We start from the raw sequence: 27,750 nt of genomic DNA on the forward strand, positions 1-27,750 counted from the left end.
TGAGGGTGATGGAGCACTGGAACAGGCTCCCCAGGGAGGTTGTGGAGTCTCCTTCTCTAGAGACATTCGAAACCCACCTGGACGCTTTCCTGTGTAGCCTCATCTAGGTGTTCCTGCTCTGGCAGGGGGATTGGACTAGATGATCTTTCGAGGTCCCTTCCAATCCCTAACATTCTGTGATTCTGTGTGTGATTCTGTGAAGTTAGCCTTTGTGTTCTGGCAAGACTCCAGCAGAGAGAAACACCTTCTCCTGGCTTTGGTACGGTAAATGTGCAAGTAGCAAGGCTAACATTGAAGACTTTGAGACATTCCAAAAAACTACGCGAATGGAGTCTAATCATTTCTCAAAACACAGCTATAAACATAAGGCCACCAGCTGTAAATATTATTCACATTCATCCCATGTACCTTGAAGCACCTGAGACTTTTTTGTTACTAAGTTTGTTATTTGCAGCTCCCTTTTAGTTGGGGAAGGAAATGGGTACTTCCAAAAGATGGTTCATCTTATGCAAGATCTAAGTCACTTTCATTATCTTGGATGTCTTCCTTGCTAAAGATTAAGTAAGATGAGGCCAGGTCAATGAATTTAAGGCATGGGCAAGCCAAAAAGTTAACTTCTGCCAGGATGTGTGCTCAAGGCACTCCTTGATTGCAGCATCTAGACAGACTTGTGATCAAAGTAACCAATTTACTGTCCTTCTCTGAGCTTCAGTGATCAAGCACAAGGCTGCCTAAAGGCACCTCTGAACAGCCCCAGTTGCATCTTCTCCTTTTATGTTATGTTACTTTCCCAGATGAACAGCCTTCCTCTCTTTACTCTTTCCCAACACACTGGTTTGTGGCCTTAACTGGTATTCATAATATGATTGTTCTGACCGTTTGCATCCTAATGATCTCCATTTTTTGTAATAGTCCTCTCTCACTAGATGTGTTGCTCTCTGAACAGTTTTGGTTCCCTCTGTTGATAACTTATTTGTGTAGCCACATTTGTTGCATAGCCTTACAACTTCTGCATAAGTCAAGAGTGGATGCCAGTGCAGGTCATCTGCAGGAACAGCCACAAGCTGTCTCCTTCCTTATGTTAAATACAAAGCATCCTTCCTCTCTTTTGGCAAAAGGATGTGTTAATAATATAGTCAAAAGCAAAAGCATAATACTATTTACCTACCTTTCATTGAGGCAATATAGAATGTATCCATTTTCTGAGAACTTTTTCTGAATCACCAAAGTAATGAGATTATCCTTGTTTTATTTACTGCTAACACCTGAATACACCTTGCATTTCCACTGCAGGAAGCCACTTTCCCTGGAGAGTTACCACACTGTTGCTTACCAGCTATATGCTTACATCAGGTTTTTTTTCCATGGCAACGCATTTGAGTCTCCCTGAAGGAATTCCAGTGAAGTGTCCTGACTATGATGAAAGTGCAGCTCTCAAACTGCCAAATATTCTATCCCAGTTTTTACTGAGATATCCTCAGATATTCTCTTTCTGGAGTGTCTGTAGCAACTCTAGGATTACTGGGGGAAAAAAAAAAAATCCCAGTGTTGTGACTAAGTCTCAGCTGCTCTGGTAAAACTAAGAGCAGTATGATCTGTGTATGGTTCCCTCAAGTATGGCTGAGAAGGCAAGGTCTATCCAGCTGCTGCCAATATTTTTAATAAATAGCATTTAACTTCACTTAAAGCAGTTCTAAATGGCACCCTGTTAAAAAGAGACCTCAGGAGTAAGATCCTGGAAATCCAAGAACAAAAAAAAGCAGTCCAGCCAGAGTGGGACTACCACTGCTGAACATGGGCAAGCAGGTCTGCCAGCCTCTGCCCATGCTTCATCTCTCAGCTACCCTGCCATCTACTCCCACAATCTCATTCTCTTACCCAACCTCTTTATCCTTCCCAATTACTTTTCCCATGTTACCAACTGAACCCCTCCAAAAAAATACATGCTAGTTCAACATAAAATCTTTTAGAAAATAGTCTGACTATTGTATAAATTTTCTACTTCACTCAATTGTATTTGCTCCAGATAAAGCCCATTAACAAAAGCAGATTTCGCCAACTTTTTTTTTTTCTCCATTTTCTGCCAAGCTCTGGATTCAAGCTAACAGTGGATGAATGTAAGCTGAATGAGTTGCTATGGCATGGCCAGACTGCCATCAATGGCAAATTGAAATTCTTTGTGTATTCATCAGTAGCATTGTTTAATGCTCTAGAATGCATGACAAAAAATCTTTTTCTGTCTCTTTTTTTTTAAGGAAATTGCACTACAGAAACTTTTAACTACAAAATCCATGTTTCAGCCACCTGTCTAACTCAGGCCTCCAAATTTTAAAGGAATGACCACTTAGACTGCTCGACTTTTTATTAGCTTACATTTTTCAGGAATAAAATCCCTTATAAAGTCGGAGACTTTCAGAAGACACTAAAATGGTAGACATCTACAACAAATACACAGAAATGTGGTATTCAGGGTAGTAAAAAGAGAACTCAGGAACTTTTCCCCTTGTGAATCTATAATATAAGTCATAAAGACCTTTTTCACTAATTGGGAGTCTTAGAAATGTAATAAAATATTCCTTTAATCCTTCATCTACTTATTCCTGCTTTCATGATGCACCCTAAATATTCCTTTTTATCACTTCGGTCAGCATGATTTTTTACTGGACTGATATAGATCCCCAACTATACTAGCACAGACTTAAAATTTGATCACTCATTTCAGGTTTAGTAGATGATACTGAAAGAATTTTCTGATTGAGTGCTAACTCTGTTTAAAACTCAAGTTAGTTAAGCACCAAGCTCAATTTAAATGCTTAATTTAAACCTTAGCCTTAGTTTAACTATAATAATTCACAAGTTCCACTATAATAATCAGCAACAATTTTCATATAAGGTTGACACTGATATTTTTACTGTGTCTGCACATCAACAAATATTTAGAAACCATTAGTCAAGGTGCATGATACTTTCACAAAAGACCATTGTCAATTTTTATATATATTTAAATGATATAGGTCAGGATCTATTTTGCCTTTGTTTGATCTGACAAGGTTTTGCATCATGGCAGCAGTCTGAGTTGACAAGGCATTTAAAGATATGCATAATGTTAAGTCTAGCAGACTGATTGAAGTCAATGACACTTTTTGAATGCTTAAAATAAGGCACATGGTGAACTATATTTTTATGTTACAGGAAAATATTCTGTTATCTATGAATATACATACACATTTCCAAGAATGTACATTAGTGTTTTAATCGAATGTACTCTCCTGATTCTGTGGTTAAAAAGAAATGTACTATCAGAAAAGGAAATGTTTTCATCTCTTTGTTTTATATCATCCTGTCTTTTCGAAAAAATATTAATTAATTTATTTAATTTTTTTCTAAGCATTCTGACTCCTCCCTTGAATCAGCTGAGTCCACTAAATCAACCTTGACGAAAAGCATCCTTGTGTTTGTCTAGACAACAGGGACTGCTACACAGGATTTCTCAAGCAAGAAAATGGCTATAAGCAAAAAAAAAAAAAAAAAGAAAAGAAAAAAGTTTTAGTTAAAAGCTGAAACTTAGGATATCAAGAAAAACTAAAGGATATAATGGTAATTCTTTTTAGCAAAGTTTTAGGGAAGAAAATAATATTTTCTGATCAGCACTTCTTAAAACCAGCATAAATTTTAAGATAGCAGAAATCCTTTCAGCTTCTAAGAACTATGAAATATAGGAACGAGGGGAAGAGCATTCAGCATAGCCAGTGTACTTCATCCCATCTCTTTACATCTCAAACATGGGCTAACCACCCCTTTCAAATATGGCATATACGGGGTAACATAGGTATCCCTATTCCTTTCTCTTTCCCCATGGTCTGGATTGCAAACGTCTTCCATAACAGTAAACTCACCCCTTTCCCAACATTACTCTGAATCTGAATATGAGAACTAATGTTTTTAGCAAAACTTTCTTCCTTTCCATAACGGTGCTGAAGTCTTTCAATAGTATACGAGTTCATCTCATATGAGCTGTATCTCATCTAGCTAGAGTCTAAATTAGTCTTACATGGCTATGTCTACACTAGGAAGCAATTTGGTGTAGTAGCGGATCAAAGTACTTGGTGCTCAGGCCCAGGTGCTTATCCTATATGCAGTTTAGAGGTTCTCCTTCAGATTAAATTTAGTCTGGAGCATATTTCCATGGATCATGCCTGTGCCACACACATATCTTGAACCTATCTGAAAAACAAGTCATTGCTTTAGACCCTTTTCTGCCAGAAAGAGTAGGACCATCTTCATGTGTTCCCAGATTGGACCATCACATTTAAACCTCTCAGAAAAGAATCATGTTTTTGCTCACCAAACTGCTGTGCAAGCTGAGCCAATGCACGGGAAGCAGAGACAAGTGGGGGACTTGCTTTGAAATCTTGCCACTGGTCTCTGTCAACACTCTCATGAAGATGCAGCCTAAAGTCAGCTGCAATTCCCTTAGGATGAAACAAATTAGTTACATTTTAATTATGTCTATCCAGCTCTGTTGAGTATGGATGAAGTAAAAAATACTGCTTTTAAAAAAACAAATAAACAAAAAAAAAATAGGTCTAATTTTAAGGTGGTTAAAGCCAGGTAAGAAGACCTACACATTGTAACTATAACTGTGTTTAACCTAAGAGAAGCTTCATGTTCCATAATTCTGAATACTTTCCAAAACCTGGTCAAGTCAATTGAATGACTCCTACTGACTTCAGTTAGCCCAGCATCAACAGCCCAACAGGAGTTGTATTCAGTTCACTTTTACCCACTATACAGTTTTTTTTAACACATAGCATTGATCCTGTACTGCGGTTTTGGAATGGTGGGTTGTCCACTGGACATTACTTTATGTCCTACCACAGCAAATTCATCTTTAAAGGAACACGTTGTTCTCTATAAAGTTAGTTTTGAATACTAGTCTGACGGTTTAACATTTGTAACACACCCGCAGTTTCTACTGACATTTGTATTACCTGGCATATTTTTTAAAAATAACACAATTTATATGATTAAACTGTCCAAGTCTATTGAGGACTAGCTTCTTAATAATATTTAACTTTGCTTCAGATTATATTGTGTCATTTGAGAGTTTTTCCTCTTTGACTGACTCTAGTCTAATTAAACTTTCCTGATACTTTATTAAACCTTCTAGAGCTGAATCAGTTGAAGCTATCATCTCTTCTACTGGAATAGATTTAGACACTAATGAAAATTTTAAACCTTAGTTTAAGCTATTAAACTCCTTTTCACTTATTTTTAATGGCTAATATATAACTGGTTTACAGCTCTAGACAATTAATTATAACCTGATTGAGTTTCAGATTTTAATCGATTTTTCATAGTTTTTTTTCATTATATTTTACTTACACATTCTTATGTGACTATATAATCTACCCAAAGCTGTGAAATTTTCTTAGTCAAAATGCTTCTCCCTTTTCTATATAACTTGCTCAGTCAGTCAGCAATTACTTAATAGTTCTGTGTTCACTGGTTTTGAATATCAACCAAAAAACTTTTCTTTTTTTGACAAATCTGTTCTTAAAGACAGTGGTTGCACAATAAAATTTTGCTATGCTTTTGTTGTTCATTCTTATCACCCAAAAACTTTCTTGTCCAGTAGTCAAAAGGTAAAATCTAGGCTGCAGAGTAGTGCAGGCATACATATAAAGCAATATTGATTGATCTAACTCACATAGCTGGACAATAAGCTAGATATTAATAGATTTTTTTCAGTGTCCTCAAAGATTTTTCAGGCTGTATTGCACTTCGTGCTGCTGCTGCCAGACCACTCTGGTTGCTCATGCAAATCACTCTAAAGAGAGTTTGGTTCATCTACACTTTATTGCAGCTGCAGGACACATCATGATCTTGTAACTTTTCTTATATTTTTGCATCTACAGGGACCCCATTTCGAAGTAGTAGTGATTTCAAATTGGGTCCGTCTTTCTGAAACTCCTTGTATTATGGTACATTTCAATGTCCTTGAGCACAAATGTGAGTTCTCCCACAGCAATTTTACTGGATTTTGAATAAGGTCATTACACTTTTTTGCAAGTATTATTGTGTTTTCTTGAATGTCTTATTCCAAGGCAATCACCATTTTGGACAGATGTTATGCAGTTACACAGGTCATGCTATAATAATCAGACATTTAATTTGGAAATGAAATACAGTTGGGCATGTTCATTATCATAGGTTAAACTTATTTTTTATTATTGGGGAAGAAAGTGGTGGTCCATCATCTCCATGCAGCATGGTTTTCCAAGATTACATAAGCATAAAAATGTATGAATAGAAAGTTTTACAGAGGAATTATTGGAAAGATCTAAACATTTCCTAAAAACTCTATAAAATCAGCTTTATAAAGTAAAGGGTTTGCTGTTTCCTGTTAATGTTTTTTGAATTAACAACCCTTTTTTAGAGTTTAAATACATTTTCTTTTAATATTTTACTGATTTTATACTTTCTAGTCCCTTAATAGCCTTTTCACCCACAAGTCATCATTATTTCATGAGTTTTCTGACATTTAAACTTTTATGGAAGTTCCAGTATTGGGAAAAAAAAAACCAAAAACAAAAACAAAAAAATACCCAAACAAACAAAACAAAAAAACCCAACAAAAATGAACAACAAAAAAACTCCAGAACTGATGCTGTGAAGATCTTTTTCTGGATTAGGATCTGTAGGCCAGAATTCACATTATTCAGAATCTTTAGAGGTAATTTTAGGTTGGGCATTATGCGTTGATTGATTCAGGTAGGATGAAAAGATGTCTACAACACATAATCAAAGCTATAAAAATCTGTCAGAGGAACTTTAAACAGTGTCCATTTACTGCAGCATTTTTTAAGTGTTTATTATCAGTGTATATAATGCAATGACAAAAGGTGTACTACAGAGGGGTTACTCAGAAAGGCAAGTACGAGCGTTGATGCCTAAAGATGCAATCTCAGATTGTATCCTGAAAATTAAAAACAAACAGACAAAAAACCACAGGAAAAATGCAAGACAACACAAAGCAGACAGAATTTCCTAAAGATTTCTTAAACTCAAAATATTTTGCTCTTCCTCATCCCAGTACTTCAATACAAGCAGTGTCTTGTAAAGGCAAGGACTGGATGTAGAATGGAAGGCATAACACACATTTCCAAAAGAATTACACTTCATGTCAAGAAATGAGAAAAAGACTCTATAGTCTTGCTCTGTGTGTTTTCTGGCACTGCAACATGTTTTTTTCACAAAAATGTGATTCTAGGTGTTGGTTACCAAGAGTTGAGAGGGACAACTAGAGCTATACCTGATAAAACTGGTGTCCCTAGGAGTAGTGATCAACATGTCAACACTTCCCTCAGCTAACCTTGTCCTGACCACTCGCCTTTTTTTGAGAGCATAGCACAGAGATGTTTCATGGTATTTTCTACTGGAAGAAAATCCTGGTTCATTTTCCCTTCTGAAAAGTTTTCTTTAGTTTGTTCAGGGGTTTTGTGTGGTTTTTTGGGTTTTGGGTTTGTTTTAATAAGGCTGTACACACTGAATTTTTTCTGGATATACATGTAAATAAAATGGTAGTAGAATTTAAAAACAAAGAAAAAGATAAGAACTGGAGAGGAGAGGAGAGGAGAGGAGAGGAGAGGAGAGGAGAGGAGAGGAGAGCAGTCTTTAATAAGTCAGGTCTTTCTCTGTTTTCCTGCAGATGACCCAAAGTACCAGCTCTTCCAACTGATGAAGTATAGAAAGGAGTCAATATGGACTGTGAACTAGCTGAAGGAAAGAAGCCAAAGAGTTGTGGTCAATGAGGCATAGTCTGGTTGGAGGCCTGTATCTAGTGGAGTGCCTCAAGGGTCGGTACTGGGACCAGTACTATTCAATATATTCATCAGTGACTTGGATGAGGGAACAGAGCGCACTGTCAGCAAGTTTGCTGATGACACCAAGCTGGGAGGAGTGGCTGACACACCAGAAGACTGTGCTGCCATCCAGCGAGGCCTGGACATGCTGGAGAGTTGGGCAGGGAAAAATTTAAGGAAATATAACAAGGGCAAGTGTAGAGTCTTGCATCTGGGCAGGAACAATTCCAGGTTCCAGTATAAGTTGGGGAAAAATCTATCAGAGAGCAGTGTAGGGGAAAGGGACCTGGGGGTCCTGGTGGACAGCAGGACGACCATGAGCCAGCACTGTGCCCTTGTGGCCAGGAAGGCCAATGGCATCCTGGGGTGTATTAGAAGGCGGGTGGTTAGTAGGTCGAGAGAGGTTCTCCTTCCCCTCTACTCTGCCCTGGTGAAACTGCATCTGGAATATTGTGTCTAGTTCTGGGCTCCTCAGTTCAAGAAGGACAGGGAACTGCTGGAGAGAGTCCAGCGCAGGGCAACAAAGATGATGAAGGGAGTGGAGCATCTCCCTTATGAGGAAAGGCTGAGGGAGCTGGGTCTCTTTAGCTTGGAGAAGAGGAGACTGAGGGGTGACCTCATTAATGTTTATAAATATATAAGGGGTGAGTGTCACGAGGATGGAGCCAGGCTCTTCTCAGTGACAACCAATGATAGGTCAAGGGGCAATGGTTATAAACTGGAACACAGGAGATTCCACTTATATATGAGAAGAAACTTCTTCACAGTGGGAGTGCCAGAACATTGGAACAGGCTGCCCAGGGAGGTTGTGGATTCTCCTTCTCTGGAGACATTCAAAACCCACCTGGATGCCTTCCTGTGTAACCTCATCTGGGTGTTCCTGCTCTGGCGGGGGGATTAGACTAGATGATCTTTCGAGGTCCCTTCCAATCCCTAACATTCTGTGATTCTGTGATTCTGTGATTCTGTGATATGTCTTTCCCTGTCAGGAGGTAAATAAAATATTCTGCAGTGGATTTTCGCTTTTCGGTTTGTTTTCTCTGAAGCAAAAAGAGGTCTCCAAAGCATTGTAATTAATATTTTCTTACTTACAATATTTTCTTATACATCCAAAACTATCTTACATTAGAAAATTCCAAAATTGCTCTGCACTTTGTCAATTTCATTTTAATTGAGGAAGAAATTAACACTCAGACATAGAGTATGATTTGTTTTAAAATGTTCTGACAATAAAGAATACACTGAGTTAGAATAGTCAATGTACAGCCAAATATATGAAATAAAATAATTTACTTTTTTTGAACATGCATTAATGAATAATCTGAAAACCTGGTACTGAATGCTAATAAAGATAGTTTAACCTTATTGTTTTATAAATATTCTTGATGACAGTCAAGAAATTCAGTTAGTTACCTTTATGGAGCTTTTTAATGGGACTGTGGCAAACAGTCGTTTATGCTCTACTGTAACTAAGACCATGTATAAATTCTGAATAATAATTGAAGGCATGTATTAAAATGTCTAAAAAGCCTTTCACTTCCTTTTTTTTTCCTACTTCATTTAAGAACAATGAAATGTTTAATGAAAAATAATAAAGTAACTCGACCCTTTAAGGTTTGAAAATTTTCAATGGAACTTATCTGAATTTGCACCCATGTTTATTTTTTGGAACCAAGCAAATTTCTGATTTAAAGCAACTATTTATTTGAGTACAAAAATGTGAATAGGTGATGTTCCATTCCACTGGTACATTTTAAAGAAAAGATGGGTAAACAATGTTTCTCAGCTGATAACTTAGGCTTACTCAATTTTCATTGCTTAGTCTAGGAGACCAAAAGATTAATTTACTCATTCTACATTGTGCTATTATCCCTCTGGTGCACAGATTGTTTAGAGTTTCAGGTGATACCACTCTGAATCACAGATGCCATGAATCAGGCCTGGACTCTAAATAAAAAGTTATTTTATGTGGTGATTGCATTGGAATTATATATACAAGATAATAATAAAATACTCAGAGGACATTGTATTAGACAAGAAATATTCTGTTCTAATAATAATCAGATCATCAATTTATAAGCATTCTTTCTAAATACAATCACTTTAGTGTCACCTGACATTACGCATAACCTTTACTGGTCTCATTTGACTTGAGGACTTGTCGGTTTTTCCACTCTCTAAATCATAAGCCATTTGTTTCTAAACTGTTTTCCCCAACATTTTAAGCTATAAGAATAAACTGATTTTCTGTTACAAATCTCTGCTGAATTTCGTTGATCTGCTACTCCCACTCTGTCAGCTATGGCTTGGCCTCAGGAGCTTTCTGCAATATCTGTCTCCATTGAAAATGTCAACCCTGTGTTGAACACATTAATCGAACCAAATATAAACAGTCCCAACTAGGTCTGTGTTAGGAGGTCATGCAGTAAAATTGATATTTCTGTTGACTGATTAACTGACACGCTTTTGTTTCAGATGCCATCCATTCCAAGGAATAGGGATGGTATTTAGGAACAATAGCCATAGGGATAGTATATGCGATATTCTTTTTGATTACAAAACGTATCATCGACCTTCAAGAGAAATTATTTTCTGCATTATCAATATTTCAGAAAAAGTAGGATGGCATAACCAATGGTGAATCAGAAACACAGGTCAACTTTGGTACATTGCCACTTGTTTGACTCAAAAAGTATTGTCCTACAGAGCTTTGCAGCCTGACTAGATATATACAATAGAAAATTTGATCCATTTTTTCCTCAAGATTCCAAAATCAAATAGATTGTAAAACTATTATTCATTGCACAAAAAAAGCAGCAAAGCTACTGAACTGTGAATCATAACCCCTGTTAACACAGCATTATTTTTAGCATTCTCTTCTGTAAATATGCATCATTCCCTGGTTCAGTGGCAGCTGACAGGTGGGTTAAACATGCTGTTGAAAGAACAAGAGGAGGAAGAGATGTTTTTGATGACTTCTGAAAGATATTCTGGTTCTTATTCCTCTTAACAAGAAGTCTACTTTTCAGAGATCTTTTCCAAACATTTTATCAGCAACGGGTGTATGTCTGTATAGCTTCAAACATTCAAAGAATTTAATCAAAAGCATGATCAGAAAACATCTGGAGAAATATGGACTGAGTAAATATGCTCATTTAGGTCTATAAATCTGCTGGTTTTTTATAAGAGGGAACACACTTGGTAAAATTGATTTTCATTTCTAACAACATTCTGCGGAGTTTTACCATGAGGAGGATTTTGCAAAAGAAGCTTGGAAGGCACTATTTCATTTTATTAGAAAGTAGGTAAGGGCAGAAGGACAGACTGTAAAAGGTCAGAGAATAAGTAGGTAATCAAAGAGAGTAGAACTGTGACTGGTACTGGGGCTGATTCTGTTCTGTCTTCAGATGATCCAAGTACCAGCAAAAAAGGAAGATTTAACTTGCTCTAAACACAGAATTTACTGTTTGGGTGTTATACTTGCTCCCTCAAGAGCCAGTGACTGATCCAGTATTACTTAGTATATTTGTTAGCAATCTGAAAGATATGGTATAGACCATGCCCTCATGTAATTTGCTGTTGATAAAAGACTAAGGATAGCAGCAAATTGCTTGAAAAAATGCACAATTTAAGAAAGAGACAAAGCTAATTACATGTGACTCAATAGAGGTGAACGTAGAGTGTTTTCTGTGAGAAGAATAAGTGGGGAATATTACCCTATCATAGTGGGGAATAATGTGCATAGTACTGAAGTTAAAGGTAAGAACGGGATGAAGTAACTGGGTGCTGGAAGAAAGTACCTCCCTGATAGCCTGTTTAGTTGTGTTTTTGTTGGGTTTGTGTGTGTGTTTTGTTTGTTTTGTGGTTTTGTTTGTTTCTTTTTTTTTTCCTCATACAGAAATCCATAGGAATGATGATATGAAGCATATAGTTGGAAAAAATTAGTGGTTCTCTAGAAAAAAGTGAAGCATGTAAGCCTGCCTATGCCAGCTTCTATCTGGAAACTCAGGGAACTCTAGCAGTGACTCAGTGGTGGCCTGGGCTTTAGCACTGAAGTTATTGGTTGACCACTGTTAATCCTGGTTAAACTACTGCTGTGGTTTTCTGTGCTAACATGAATAAGACTTAATCTGAAAACTATGCTGTAGTTACTGATTTGGTATCTTCAAGAACTAAGATTATAAGAGCTATAGCAAACAAAGTAATGAACTTCTACAACTTCATTTAAAAACAAATAATTCCCTTTTATGGAAGATATTTAATGAGGATATCAGTGACTGACTTTTCTTGACAGTTATTTATATTAGTATAAAAAGACTTTTTAATACAATTATTATTTAGAAGGCATCAGATTTTAGATATGATAACATATTTGCAAGATGTGTATAAACATAAATATATAATGTGCATGTATGATTCACATGTACAAAATACAATGTGTATGTACATAAAAAGAGAGCAGTTTAGTTTCACATACTGCAGGCCAGTTGCTACCATTTGGAATGTGGGGAGGTCAGAGTTAAAGAGCAAGATTAAATTGGTTAGGGCAGAGCATCTTGAGTCATTTAGTGCTGTTTTACTGAATGTAGCAGACTCTTATACATAGACTAGAAAAAGTGCAGAAAGAGCCACTAGATTGCTCACAAAGTCCATAGAATTTAGCCTAGCAATGCTTTTAACAACTGCAGTAATTTGTGTTTGGCTACAATTTCTTCTATCCACATTTGAGTTGAAGCCATTAATAGTAAAAAAATCCACCATTTCCTTTTTTCTAGAGTTCATTTTCTTTACAGTTAAAAACTATGAACCTTATTCTTAAGGATTTTTTTCCTCCTATTGGTGGTGTTTACAGTTATTATTATTGCCATCATGATCATCAAGTACCTCGAATTTCTGTCGTGGGGTTTTTTTTCTTCTTCTTTTTCTAGTAGAGTGAAAAACCTTTAAGTATTTGCTATTCTCTTCCCACAAAGGTACTTATGTGTGATAATCAAATCTTCATCTACTTCTTGATAAGCTAAGTAGACTGTAATTTAAATCTCTCACCAAAAGGAGTTTTTCTAGACTTCAAATTCTTTTAAAAATTCTATTTGCACTGTTAATATTTCATCTATTCTATAAAAGTTGGGATATAACAAGAATCTATCCTGTACAAAACGGAATGACCATTTGACTCTTACTGACTTCTTTATATAGTCAGGGACCAGGTTATCTTTTTTAGACAAAGTTCTTTCTTGTAGTTCACATTGTGTTTTATTTTATTGAGGCTTAACATTTTCTCAGACAAGCAGTGCTGGTCTCTCAGTCTCTTGTCACAAAGCAAATGCCCCAACACCAGCTGTCATGGTGTCTCTCCGCTGAACTGCCTCCAGTATGTCAATGCCTTTGTGGCACCAAGGAGTCCAAAAAAAAGAGATGCAGAATTCCAGCATTCTCCAGGATAGAGTCCCACGTTCTGCAGATATAACTGCAAAGTCCTTCCTACCTTTATGACTTTGTATTTGACTATAATGAAGCACATTTTGTTTCAATACAAATGATACAGTGTACCATGTACTATTCACATATCTTTATATCACCTAAAGAACAAACCAAATTTTATTTATCACCGAGTTATTGCTGAGAACACTTGAGCTTAAAAACAGATGTCCATAAAAGACTGCTTAGTAATAGCCTTTTGAACAATAGTACATCTTTAAAAATTAGTTTCAGAATCAGACATTTATCAGTTATTTAACTTTTTAAAGAGTTTTTTACTGTTCTTATACATAATTATTTCGAAAACAACATATTACATGCCACTAATCCCTTTGATAAAATGTATTCTATACATGAGATTTCCAGTACAGGTGATATTTGATTTCTTATTAAAAAATGCCACATACAGATTTGATTTACTTTCTGTACAACTACACAGACTAGTAGTGATCTTATGTATGAACCTGAATTCTTATTTGTTAGCATATTAGAAGACAGGCTGGCCTTGGAAATTTAGTTCTTTACACTTCTAATCTTAACCATAATAGTAATAGTAATAAAGCGCCTCTGTTTCTGAGCTGAAAGTATTTATCTCAAGTTTTGCTTCATAAAAATGGAGAGATTTACATTAATTGTCTTGATTTCTTCTGTGCCACCGTAAAAAAATTTCTCTGGCACTAAAATCTGACTTTGTGAGTAGCCACATTATACTAGAGTTCCTGCAATCTAAAGTCTTTAATTTTATTTCTTTGTTGTTGAGGTTTTTTTAACAAGAAATTTTTGTCTGATATGTCTACTGAAAACTGTTTTGCTTATTATTTGTGAATGTGTGTTTGCATAATAATATTGTTTGCAAAAGTATACCGAGGGCACAATCACATAACAAGCACACTATTTCATTTTAAAGCAGTTTTTAAAGTTATGGTCTAAAAGAGAAGCTCATCAGTGTTCTCCTACCCAATGCCTATATCTCAAAAATGCTGGGATATGTCAAATCAAATTATGTGTAGTTCTCACTCCAAAGTTTGGACCCAATAAAAAACTGAGTCACCTACTGATTGAAAAATTACCACATTACTTTGTTAATAGGGTACAACAGGTGTGTCATTCAGCCAGAATATCCTGGATTCATTACAAAGATTCTGGGAAGTATCGTCCTGCCTTCAGTTTCTCCTTATTTATTGGATTTCACACTATCAACAATAAAAACTAAACCAGAAAGTCCTGATAACTCACAGGTTTGTGGGGTTTTGTTTGTTGTTTTGGGGGATTTTGTTGTTGTTGTTGTTGGTTGGTTGTGGGTTTTGGGGTTTTTTTTGTTTTGGTTTTTTTAAATAGGGTGGCATTCAGGGAGCAAGTCTATCAAAACAGACAGAGTTGGTAACAAGGAATATAGACTGAAGGTCTAAAGCAAGACATACAGATAGTTAAAACTTGCATTCTAGATATGTCATAAGTTTTGAGGATTCAGTATTCAAATGCCAGTGTCTTATATTCAGCCATAGCACATGTCAGTTTCTTTTTTTCTGAAGAGTGAGGAGCAGGGACCTTTAGTAACTTAACATACTATGCAACATTACCAACATAATTATTCTTACCAAACACGTATAACCTGAAACAGATGCTTCCATGAATTGATTGTCTGTCATCATTATTTGTGGCAACCTAAGTACAGAATTAGAAAGTGCTTCACATACTTGGAAAAATGGGTTCACATCATCAAAGCCACCAAAAGTGGAAATCATTCTTTAAAGATTATAGTCCTAATCAATCCACCTTGAATGTGTTAAAAATTTTACATTTAGCATTCTGTCCATGATTGTATTTGAGTATAATGACTAAAACCTCCCAAACCACCCAATTAATACTTCAAAATTTTGAATGCACTTTCACATACTTTGAAAAACCATTTTGTTTCAACCGATGTTACAAATAGCACAGTGTTTAGCCAATGTAACCAGATGCAGAAGGACTCAAAAATACAAAATTTCCCCCCTCCATTTTTTTCCCTCTCCCTTCTCTTACAAAATAATTCAGCAATGTGTGTTACTGCTTCATTATCAGTCTTTGGCATGCAGAACCTCTTTAAATAACAATGCTAACATATGTTCAGTAATTCTTCATTTGACAGAATGGTTTCTATTGTTAGAGAATCCATTTCAATACCGAGAAACTGTCATCACCTGTGGTAGAGCATCATGCTTGGAATTTGTTGAGGGCAACACTAATTCAGTCATCACCTTTTCAAATAGATGTGCACAATTACACACCAAGATCTGTGAAGACTTGGGCCTTCATCCAAGTGGAAAATCATCTGGAGCATCCTAATTTATTGGGAAGTATAGAAATATTCATCTTGAAATTGAGACCTTCACAGGAAGCATAACCACAAATACAGGGAAACTAATCTATTCATTGACATGTAACATCTAACTTTCTGAACTTCCCATCTTGGAGGTGAGATTCAGCCTAGTCTCTTTTTCGCTGTTGATGAGTGAATCAAGAGAATTGCTTGAACAGTGCTAAACGCCACAGAGTACAGATGCTATCAAGGCCTTAAGAAAACAACCTGTAAGTTGTCATGAGTTTTGAAATGGACTGAATCTTTCGGTCTACTTTGGGCAGCAGAAAGAGGAATCTCTTCACAAAAAAAAAAAAAAAAAAAAGAGAATGGCGATAAATATATGCCCTCCCTTTCAATGAAGATAAAATCAGACTTATTTTTGAAGATTAATCAAAAAAAAAAAAGAAAGCTCCTCACTGAATCAGTTTCTTACTTCCACATCTCCATTTTTATTTAAAAAAAAAAAAAAGTAAGTAAATATATCAGGATTTACATTTTGGTTTTCGATGCACTAATGTGGGCCACTAGTCTTGGCTTCTCTTTCCACCTTTTCCTGAATGCACACTGCAGCTTCAGTCACTAAACTCTTACGTATATTAGCAGCTGTGATTCAGAGTTATAATTTTTAAAATTACTCCCCTGACATAATTTGCCCCAAAACTCCTCTTACTGAAATCAAGTGTAAGTAGATCTCCTGTGTGCTGAAGTGATAGCATATGACCTAGGTCTATTGAATAGCATTCAACATATATGCCAGGAATCAAACTCTCTGGTGTTTTAGAAATCTTTTTTACCTCAAGAAAATGAATAAAATTTAAGCCTCCACATTATAACACTTCTTATTTTGATGGCATTGCTGTATAATAAGGGTTATGCATCTCTTACTTGTGTTTAAAAAAAAAAAAATACTCTATGGCAACAAAAACTCCTGGTAGTGAAAACACTGCTTAAATTAATCAGAGTTCAAACTGTGTTAACAGAAACTCAGCCTACTGAACACCTAAAAAACCTCATTTTCACTTCCTTCAGCATTTGCGCTATTTACCTTTCTCTTTGCCTGAATACCATCTATGTTCCTTGTATCATCCCAGAAAGTCACCAGATCGGAGTTGTTCTGAAGCAGGTAGGTAGTGCAATGTTTGAATCTCACTGACCTAGTAATGGTGTCCACCAGCTACATCTTCCTTTTTATAGGAAGAGGGGACCACCCCCAGGACTCCTGGTGACTGCAATATGGCAGAGGAATCAGCACAAATACCACACCTCTCACATTTCAGCATCATATACTATATATTTAGATATTTTTTCATCTAATTTATTGCAGTAATCAATGTCCATTTTTTACAAAGTTATTGATATATTTGATACAAAGTTGTTCCACCATAGAGAAGATAATTGTTACTTAATTTTGTGAAATCAGAAAAGTAAACATTTTTAATAGGATTTGTCTACTGCTATTTTTATCTTCATATTTGTAACTTAATCCACCCTACCACTAAGTTGCCTATGGCAAGGGTACTATCAGAAATAAGGTGATGTTTTTAATATTCACAATATTTGAGGCAAACAGCAACACCAATGATGTAAATTGTAAGAAACAGACAAAGATGGCAGATAAATTTGCCCTCCAACCAAGATATTGCTATAATCACTTATGCCTTGAAAACGCTAGTCCCGGAAACTCAAAGGAGCAATCACAAATAGAATAGATGGCTTTATCTCCCACAAATATGCTATTATTCATAGACTAGATTAGAAATTAACTTACATGAATGATCCACTTGAAACTACTAAAATAGCCCTCAACAATCTCTTTCATACAATTTAAAGTGAAGAAACCATAATGGAAAAGAAAGCCGCTAATTAATTTTTTCAAAGATAATTGGGGATGGAGAGAACAATAGATTTTAACTACAGCTGCTGGCAGAATAACCAGAAATAGGGTTCATCCTGAAAAAGGTTAAGCCTTAGTCCCCAAGCCTCGCAAGGCACTAATGAAGGTCAAGTGTTTAATATTCTATTCATAACTTAAAATAAAATGAATGAGCAAGAAAATTCCATCCTGTAAGAGTCAGATCACTATGTATCACTCATAGAGCTCAAGAGTTTTATAAGTGCATGTATAGCTCTCTATTTTTGCAGTTCTTCACTATATAAGCCTTTGGATATAGACAATCTTTTAAGCAGACAACCACAGTATCAATGACTCACTGCTTTGTACGAATGAGTAAAAATAATTCTCTATATAAATGCTATGCACATGATACATTATTGTTGCAAATAACAGTAATATTGAGTGTGGGAAGAGAATGTGTAAAGATGTACAGGATGAGAAATGCTGGCAATACACATGGGGAAAATTCCAGATTTAAAAAAGGTACCCTGATGCATTTGTTTCCTCATACAATCCTATTTACATAACTAGCAAGTCCAATTATTCACTAAACTGCGATATTATTTGGTTACAGTAGCAGCAGGTAGCACGTAAATTACAACCTGCACAACTCCCAAATTCCAAAGACAATAGACAAGGAAACTGTGACAGCTACTTAATGTTGTTGTCCATTCTCAATTACATTGCTCATAACTGGAAGAGAGCATTGCAGGTTTGAATCAATTATCTCTACTGGCTAGGTTTTCAAAGCCTATAGCTAATTCAGGAACAGAATTGTTTTAAGTAGTAATTTTAACACATTCCTTTATAATTGTCAAATTCAAAAAAATGCCATTGATGTCAGCGATTTTGTATAACATAATGCATGGTAATCAGTTTTGAGCAGAGAAATCTTACCAACACAGTTAATCTTTAACTCATTTTATGTATGGCCAAATTGCAGAGATTTTAATGTGTTCTTTTTCAGTTTCATTCAAACAAACTCTCATCAGCTTCACTGGCAATCTTATATATTTTTTTGTTCCCTATTTTTTGGAGCTGACAAAATGAGGATTTTGCCTGGGTTAGAACTGAGTGCACATGGCCAGGATTAAATGCATTTTTGTAGCCCAGAGTAAAATGGAGCTTAATCAGTTCTAGTTTTGCAATACAAAATTTATCAACTCTGACATATACCTAAGGAGTTGGTATTCATCATCATCATCATCATCAGTGTTATGTCACTCTATGGCCTATTCAAACAAATTCAGTCTTTGTTTTTAACTTTTTACTTTGCCTTAACAGTTACAAGTAGATAAAACCAAAACAAACTGGACATTGTTAACAACCTGATTTATGAGGTTTCAAAAATGCAGTCGTGTGTCTCTATTAATAAAAGCAGAAACTGCACATAAACATCAACATAAGCATCTGTCCTACCCAAAGCAATGACATTGTGGATGGGTTGTGTCTTCCAAATAGTAAAATGCATAATAATAATATTGCTGGAGTGATATAGCAGTATATAAATGAACTGTTCTGTTTGTTTTTTTAATTAAAGAGTTAATGGAGAAAAAGTAAAAGGATTCAGCTTGTGTATTGTATTTTAGGACTTTATCAGCCCATTTATACATTAAATCACAATTTCAAACACTGTAGAGAGTTGTACGTGCAATTCTGGGATAAAAATTATGGGCATCATACAGGTAAGACTTATTCTATCCAAGAATCTTGCTTGGTTATCACTGATTTAAAGGCTGGATAGGAAAGAATATGCCACTGGTGAAGGCTTCAATAGGGACTGCTATTGGGCATGCTCTATAAACCATTGTTAGATTTAATATTAGAATAAATTGATAGTTTTTTACTCTCTACTAACCTGTTAATACAGATTCTTACTATATGAGGACTGTATCATGGTTTAAGATCCCTTCCACAACTAGGTATCTGCAACTTAGGGTACATAACAGCCAAAGCAAAATTTGAAAAAGTCTTCTGCTGCGCAAAAGAGACACACACACAGTGAAAGTAGGAACAGAATAAGAAGTTATTCGCAATTCCAACACTGTCAAATTTGCCTGATATTTGCTTACACACTACATATTTTAAGATTAATGGCCACTTAGTAAAGTTATAATTCATACACAAAGCTACTTCTTCAGCAGCAAATATAATCTCATGGGAGACATCAGTGAAGCACTAGCTACTTTAAAACAACAACTGCAGTTTAACAGCCTTTACTTAAGGTACTTCTGTCTGAATGACACAAATTTCCAATTATTTTCAGTTACAAAACTGACCATCCACTTAAACATAACAGAACCTTTCTCTGGCTCCTGGAAATACAGATTCAAATGAATAGAAATTTAAATATATTCTAATATCAATACATGAGTAGATGCCTAAACAACATTAATTTTATCCAGTAACAACATGATGGAAGAAAACACTCCATGCATTTTCAAATTAATTTGCTTTTATCTGATGTCTAGAATATAAAGACATTTTTAATCATACTATTACTGTTATTATTCTCATACAGAGTTTGTGTTATTTATATACAAGATCTCAATTTTCATACCGTAAAACTTTAATATATTTAGTCTCTAGCACTGAATATTCTGTGAAAAAATAATCTGAGGAATTGTAACAATGTAATCTGTTTTGTTGTAAATTACAGATTCATAAATCTCTCAATGAACTTTTTGCTTGTGAGTATGTGTCAGTCACTTATGAAAATGTTGTTTCTGACCCAAGGAGCTAACATTCTTACTGAGGATTTACCTGTGATATTTGTCTGTTAAGAGAGAATGTAAAAGGACAAGTTCCCTTTTCTCTCTCCTTATTTTCACCTTTTTCTAAACTACGAAAGAGCATAATGACTATTGCTAGAACGTCAGCAGCTAATCAGGTCTAGTTAATGTATGCAGTTATATTCTAGTTCATGTAATCTACATTAATAAAATTTTTAAGATTTAGATGGGTATATCCATTTTCTTTCAAGCTGCAACACCATTTTTTTAGTCAGCCACAGATGCATCCTCTGTGGCTGCACATTTTTTAAAATGTTGAAGTTAATTCAGCTCCTCATTGTTGTCACAGAGTGTCATTCTTCCTATAGAATTGGATAATCAGGAGGTGCTGTTTTCTTGTTGCTGGGTTGATTCTTTCTCCTGTTATCTGAAGCACCTCCTGGTCCACATTTAGAAATGCATTCTTTCTCATCTGTTAGTTTTGGCAACATGGCTGCTCACAAGATTGTATGTTGGTGTGAACAGGGAGTGAATTGTGTGGCTGAAAATAGGTTCTGAGGACTACCCTTCAGATAATCGAAACTGATATCCTATGTTCTCAGACGATGGCTCTTTGGAAAAGGAGTCTAGCCTCCAGTCTCATATACACTATGGGAGCAATATAATATGACAGAATAAAGGATCATTTCATTGATCATTAAATAAGCATTAAACAATTTTTGAATGTAGAAATTATGAAAATATTGTGCCATGAATTTTTCTTCTTTCTCAACCATACACACAAACACTGTTCAGTCACAGAGCGATAACTCACCACTCAGGCAGCAGGAGATGACTGACAGAACATATAGGGTTTTTTTCTGACTGTGTGGTTTGGTGAAGAATAACACAAATGTTTTGTTTGTTTTCTTCAGACAAGCAGCTCTTTATCATGACCATCTTTTTCAAACGCTACACTGCCAGGGCAAGAGCTAGAGAAGAGGACACAACCAAACATACATCATTGCCTCTTGCCCAAAGAGATTCTAAAACAGCAAAGATGGAGATAGTTCAAGGTCAAATCGAGGCTTCTTGTGAAAAACTTATATTCAAGCATGTCAGTGATTTCAATTAAATTGATTTATTGTGCATCTACACATCTTTAAGAAGTTAGAACATGTCCCACATCATACAGCATTTCTGTATGGTAGCTTTTATCCGTAGTTCCACTCTTCTGCTATCTTAGGAGTTAGAGTAGGTAAGACAGAGAAGCAAAGAAAAGAGAACATTTGCTAATCAGGCATCACAAAAGGCAACAGCCAAACATTTTGAGTCTTCCTGATCATGTATGAGGTTAAATTTTGTTTTGCTTGAATGGGCTCAGCAGAATCAGAAATTAAGCTTTGTTGGAATGTTATTTTCTCTGACTTTATTGATGACTGGGAGCTTCAAAAGAGCAATGTATTTTTATCTCATCTTTGAGCAGCTATATCATAAGTGAACAATTTGTTGGCTTGCTGATGCAAGTCTGTCATGAACAATTTAAAGTGTAATATTGTCTTTGCACTAATGCACTCCGTGTCTCTGTAATGGCATTTTGCTAACTTTCTATAACTTCAGATATGGAAATAAAGTTTAGTTTTAATTCTATTATAAAATAAATTTCCTATAAATATTGCTTATCTAAATATTCAGCATAACAGTGATCACAGGGGGTTTTTTTACTTTATTTTATTTTATACAAGATAGATCTGTTTTCAGAAACTGCAGAATAAAACAAGATTAGTTAATTAACACCATAAATGAATGCAAATGTATTTTCTCATGTTCATGCTGCAATAAATAAAAATAACAGGTGTTGATGGTTACACACCTGAGCTAAACTATGAACTATATAAGGTTTTTAGAAGTATTTATTCATCCATCAAGTTCTTGCTCCATGTAAAGTTCATATTGCAAATAAAACTAATTTTTAGATTAAAGTATTACTTTCCAGTTTAGAACGAAAACGTGATTTCATGTATTTAGTTTTTTACAAACATATTTAAAACCCTAGAAAGAACAAAACTTTGGTTTTGGAGTCATTGATCTTGTCTAAGAAATGCTATTTTAAATAAGACGTTGGCAGAATGCTAATATGGAATGAGAACTTGCCCTGGTGACAATAAACAAAACTTCATGCATTTTTAGACAATATAAAGACTGAGCAGTGTAAAAATTAGACTACAATTGCATAGAAAACCTGATGTAGCTGTCTTCATAGGTGATAACTGACCTTCCAAAAAGCCTAACTGAATCTGGACTGAAAACTTAATGCACAAATACATTTCATAAAATTTGTGAAAGCAATCACTTCAGAATATCGGTTCAACAACCCCAAATAAGACACATAAAAAACCCAAGAAAAATCAAACCAATTTCTCTAAATACTTTCAGTAAACTCTATAAACTCTAGAATACATGTATGCTGGACACTTTAGAATATATAAATGCTATACATATTGGGATTAAACATTAAAAACACATATATATGCAACTCATTATTACTATTTTAATTAGTTTGAAATCTTATTAAAATGGATGAAAACAAAATGATTAAAGACCTCAGGATGTGACCAGTAGCTGATGTCACCAGAATAATTAATGATCACTGATATGAAATGCAGTATGTTTGGCTACCTGGGCAAAGCTCTGAACTGCTGAAGTCTACAGCTAATTTAAAAGAAGTAACATTGTAAGCTTTAGAGCTAATTAAACCAGTTTTCTTTTGGATTTGTATCTCCCATGTGGATTTCCTCATGACACAAGACAAATTCTGAGATAGTTTTCCCCACAGTTATGGCGAAGTGTACCTGTCTGATACAAGATTTTCTGGTATCTAAAAAGGCATGACTTCATTCCTCTTCTGTTCCCTCAGGCAGAAAATCTTCAAGCATCTACCTCCTCAGCCTGGGCACCTATTTCATAGAATAGGTAAGGACTTAATTTTCTCTTCATTAAAGTAAGATAATTGCTCTTTTGGTCAAAACAGGAGATCAATTCGGGGACATAGTGTTTCAACAACATCATGGGAGAAGAAGACTTCTCAGGAATTTGTAAGTGAAAACAAATTGAGTGTAGCAGTTGCAGCAGGCTAGAGGAGTGACATAGCAAGAACGTCACAAAGTTTGGTGAAGGCAAATTCAAAGTCTCGTGCCTGGGACAGAGTAGCTGCAGCCTTATAGCTTGGGGACCAAGTGGCTAGGAAGCTGCTCTGTAGAAAAGTACATAGGACTCATGGCAGGCAACATTTTGGACATGTCAGCAATGCAGCCATCTGGTGATGAAGGTTAAACACAAACTGGACTTCATTAGCAAGAACACAAACAAGGCGTGGAGAGAAGTGTTTTTCCACCTGTATTCAGTACTCCATCAGGCTGCAGCTGGAGAACTGTATCCAGTTTTAGGCCTCCAGTACAAAAATACGTAGACATACTGCACCACTTCCAGAGAAAAGTCCCCAAGATGGGGAGAGGGCAGGAGCACATGACAGACAAGAAGCTGAGGAAGCCAGGTTTATTTGGTTTGGAATAGAGAAAGTTAAAGGATATTAATGTTATCTTCAATAACCTAATAGAGGTTGCAAAGAGGTGGAGTCAGGCTGTACTTGGAGCCACACAACAAAAGGACAAGAGACTCTGAGGGAAATTCTGATTCAATAGAAAGAACAAAAACACAGACACACACAGAGAGAAGGGAAAAAAACCCCACAAAACAACAAAAAACAACACACACATGCACACACAAAAAAAAAACACACCAAGAGAGAGTTTAAACCTTGAGACAGGTTGGCTGCAGGGGTTGTGGAATCCACATCCTTGGAAACATTAAACACTAAACTGGACATGGTGCTGAGCAACCTGATCTGACCCTAAAGTGAGATCTGATTTTGAGCAGGGAGATGGACCAGATGATCTCCATAGGTTCTCTACAATCCAGATTGTGCTGTTCCTCTCAGGACAAAATATGGACACACAGATGACACACACATGCCCTCACACAAACACCTATGAATCATATTACCATAGGGTATCACACACACAAAAAAGTGTAAAACTATTATCTACTGATTTTATTCATGATATGTTAATCTTATTCTAGAAATCGCATCAGTGCCAAAATAACATCATAAAAGTTAACCTGAGGGCTCCTCCTTTAAAATGGTTGCAAAATTTCAAACAGGATAATAGTTACTGCAGCAGTTTTGCCTAAGCAGCAAAATATGACAACTCTTGCACACTGAATAAAATGAGCTTGACCCATAACTACTTTGTGTCTTGCGGAGCCATATATATTAGTGCATTGCCTCTATTTTTTATCTAGAAGAGTTCTGAAATTCTATGTACATTTAGGTTGCAAAAACATAAGTGACAACACAAAATAAAAATTAGTGGAGAGTCGGGAATACCTGACAGTAAGTAATCAGGATTCTATGTTTTGTGGTTTTTCATTTTCATATTAATCTTTCTGCTTGATGCCTTCTCCTAGGTTCATCTTTGACCTTTCAATTGCCTACAATTTTGAGAATTTTATTCTTTTTACTAATTCACAGACAGGCAGCAAGCACAGATACAAGATTAAATATTTCTAAGTAATGTACATTCAGGGAAAATCTAAAACCAAATGAAAAAGCCCAACAATAAACATCAAACAAACAAAGAAACCCTGAAAGCATAATGGGGACAGAAAATTATTTGCAAATGAGAAACTACGTAGAATAATACTTTTTTCCTGTAAACTTAACCCCACATTACCACACCTAGATTAGCAAGCATTGCAGCTGATACACTCCAATCCACAATGTCAACCTCTGAAGTTTATTAAGTGGAGATGGACAGGAGATTATTTTCAAAAGCACACATCTCCCACTGAAAAAAACCAAAACAAAACAACAGCAACAACAACAAAAAACTCCCACAAACCAACCAGCCAAAAAACCAAAAAACTAAAAAACTCCACAAACAAAAAAACCCACCAAACCAAACCACAAAACACCAAACAAACAAAAATACAAATGAAGCAGACAAATAAGCAAACACACCAAATGAACATCACCCCCCCGCCTTTTATTGTAATATCATAAAACACTTACGTCAATGCATCCTCTTTTGCTAGGTAGAATTGACTTAAATGCTTTTCAGGATCACCTCCAGTACTGATGACACACAGAGAATAAGAATTCTGCTCCTGGTCCCCACTTCAATAGATCTGAGGATTTAGTTCATTGATTGCTGCTATATTAAGATTCAGTTTTTCAATGCACATAACCATCTCCAGCTATTAGAATTCAAAATGAATGCAAAATACTGCAGCCCATAGAAAGCACAAAATTCTGATTTAATTGTGTGAGTGGGAGATAGAACATGAAAGGCTAGATATATTTTCTTTATTGAAAATCTAAAAATAACATTTTGACTGCAAAGGGGTTTTCTAAGAAAAAAAAATGTTTTACTAACATTCTACAAAAATGAGAAGGCAGCCACATCCAGAACTATAATAAGCACCTGAATGCATAGTGTTCTTGACTTCATAGCAAACATGTCTTGATGTACTGTTCTGTTCTAAAAGTTATAATTCATTATATAAAAAGTGATTTTGTTTAAATACAACATGCTGTATTTCATAAAGGTGACTGTCAAAAGGGTATCTTTTAAAGAAACTTTTTGGAAGTTGGGGGTCCAGGGAGAGACTGTGCACATTTTATTTATTGTTTTTTCCAAAGGAAAGTAGCAGCTCTCGTATTGCCTGGTTACGTTACAGGTCACAGTGAATGGAGAGTGTTGTGTTTACTAGCTAATCTAATGGCTTTTTTTTCGTGATTAACAAACACTTTCTTTCTTCAAAGTGCTATTTAAACAGAGATAAATGCACTTTGAAACTTGTAGTGAAAACCACTTTGTCTTATTAATTGTACACACAATTCTTGAGTTGCTGGTTTGGTTGGGTTTTTTTTTTAGCTTTCATTTTATCATAAACTTGGCTGACATTACAGATATGCTCCCCCAAAAAAGCTGTGATGATAGAGATATGGTATTCAGAGACCAAGAGGGAGTACCCAACTGTACTACTGAACATTGACACTGGGTGTGCTCAAACAGGGTCTAGAAGACACAATGGTGTTCATATCCATGCAAACTTTGGATACCTTTATTTATAAGACCTATGCCAATGTTTCTGTAAAAGAGTGAAACAGAATTCTCAAACACAAGTATATTAAGTCCCCTATAGTTGATTAAACATTCCCAGAGTGAAAAAAAGCAAACAGTAATAAGAAACTCCATTGAAAAATTCAACTCCAGAAATCTCCTTCCATGCTCTATTTGTAAATTATGAAGGTGAAGAAGAAAGGCACAAATCTATTCCCTGCCTTCCCCTGCTTGTTAAAAAACAAAACAAAAAAACCCACAAATGAAAACAATAAAAATCAACCAAAACTAAGCAAAAAAAAACCAAACAAACAAAACAAAACAAAAAATAAAAAGCTGTGTTGTTTTTCATTCCACAGCACCTCATGGAGAAGCCAGGAAAGCTGGGATTCTGTTGATGCTTGATAAGTCTTTGGTAGATGCAGTAATTCCAGAGGGCAGTTGTTGACTGATTTACTGTTGTTCACTGATCTGTAAGGCAGCAGTTCTTGGCACTGGCTATGTTAGTATAACAAGCAGACCCATTTGATGTAGCAGCAGTAAATATTGCATGAGGTAGATCATTAATGGGTCTTTTCAGTTCACACTGGCAGAACTGACAAATCTCTCACGGTTCAGTAAGATATTAGGCATTTTTCATATCACTTGTCCATTTAATCTGATTCATTTAAAAGCCAGAAATTTGAATTGCTGTTTGTATTTTGTAAAGCTTGTTTTTTTGAGCTAACATATGAGAAATACTGTTACAGACCTGAATTACTACAGATTAAATGTCTGTATTTTCTGCTGGTTTTCAGGATGTTTTTCAAACTGAAGAAGGCAGAAGATATATCAGAGAACAGTCTCTGTGGCAAACGTGCCATAGAGTATCCACTGAGGTATGAAAAGAGATAGTTTAAACTGGTATTTTCCTGGTGTTCAGGAGCTAAATTACTTATATAGTATTATACTGCGGTAGGAAAGATCCTCCTAATTCCACCTCTGTGCTTCTCAAATTTGATTTTATCTTTTTCTGCAAGAGAACAAAGAAGTAGTGAATTATTTTTAACTACAACAATCAATATAAATTACAATTAATTTAGTTATTTTCACTTTAGTAATGCCAAAAAAATTGAGAGGCCTTATTGGACTGGATTCAATAAGAAGGTTGAGCTGGGTTTTGCCATTATCCTGGTACTGAAAGCATTTTCATTTAAAAATAAGAAATATGGGTTTAAGTCATGTCTATCTGAAAAGGCAATTGTTCTCAGGTTGCAGGAATCTTTTGCTTCCC

This window comes from Caloenas nicobarica, chromosome 1, assembly GCF_036013445.1.
Source record: "Caloenas nicobarica isolate bCalNic1 chromosome 1, bCalNic1.hap1, whole genome shotgun sequence".
Classification (NCBI taxonomy): Eukaryota; Metazoa; Chordata; class Aves; order Columbiformes; family Columbidae; genus Caloenas; species Caloenas nicobarica.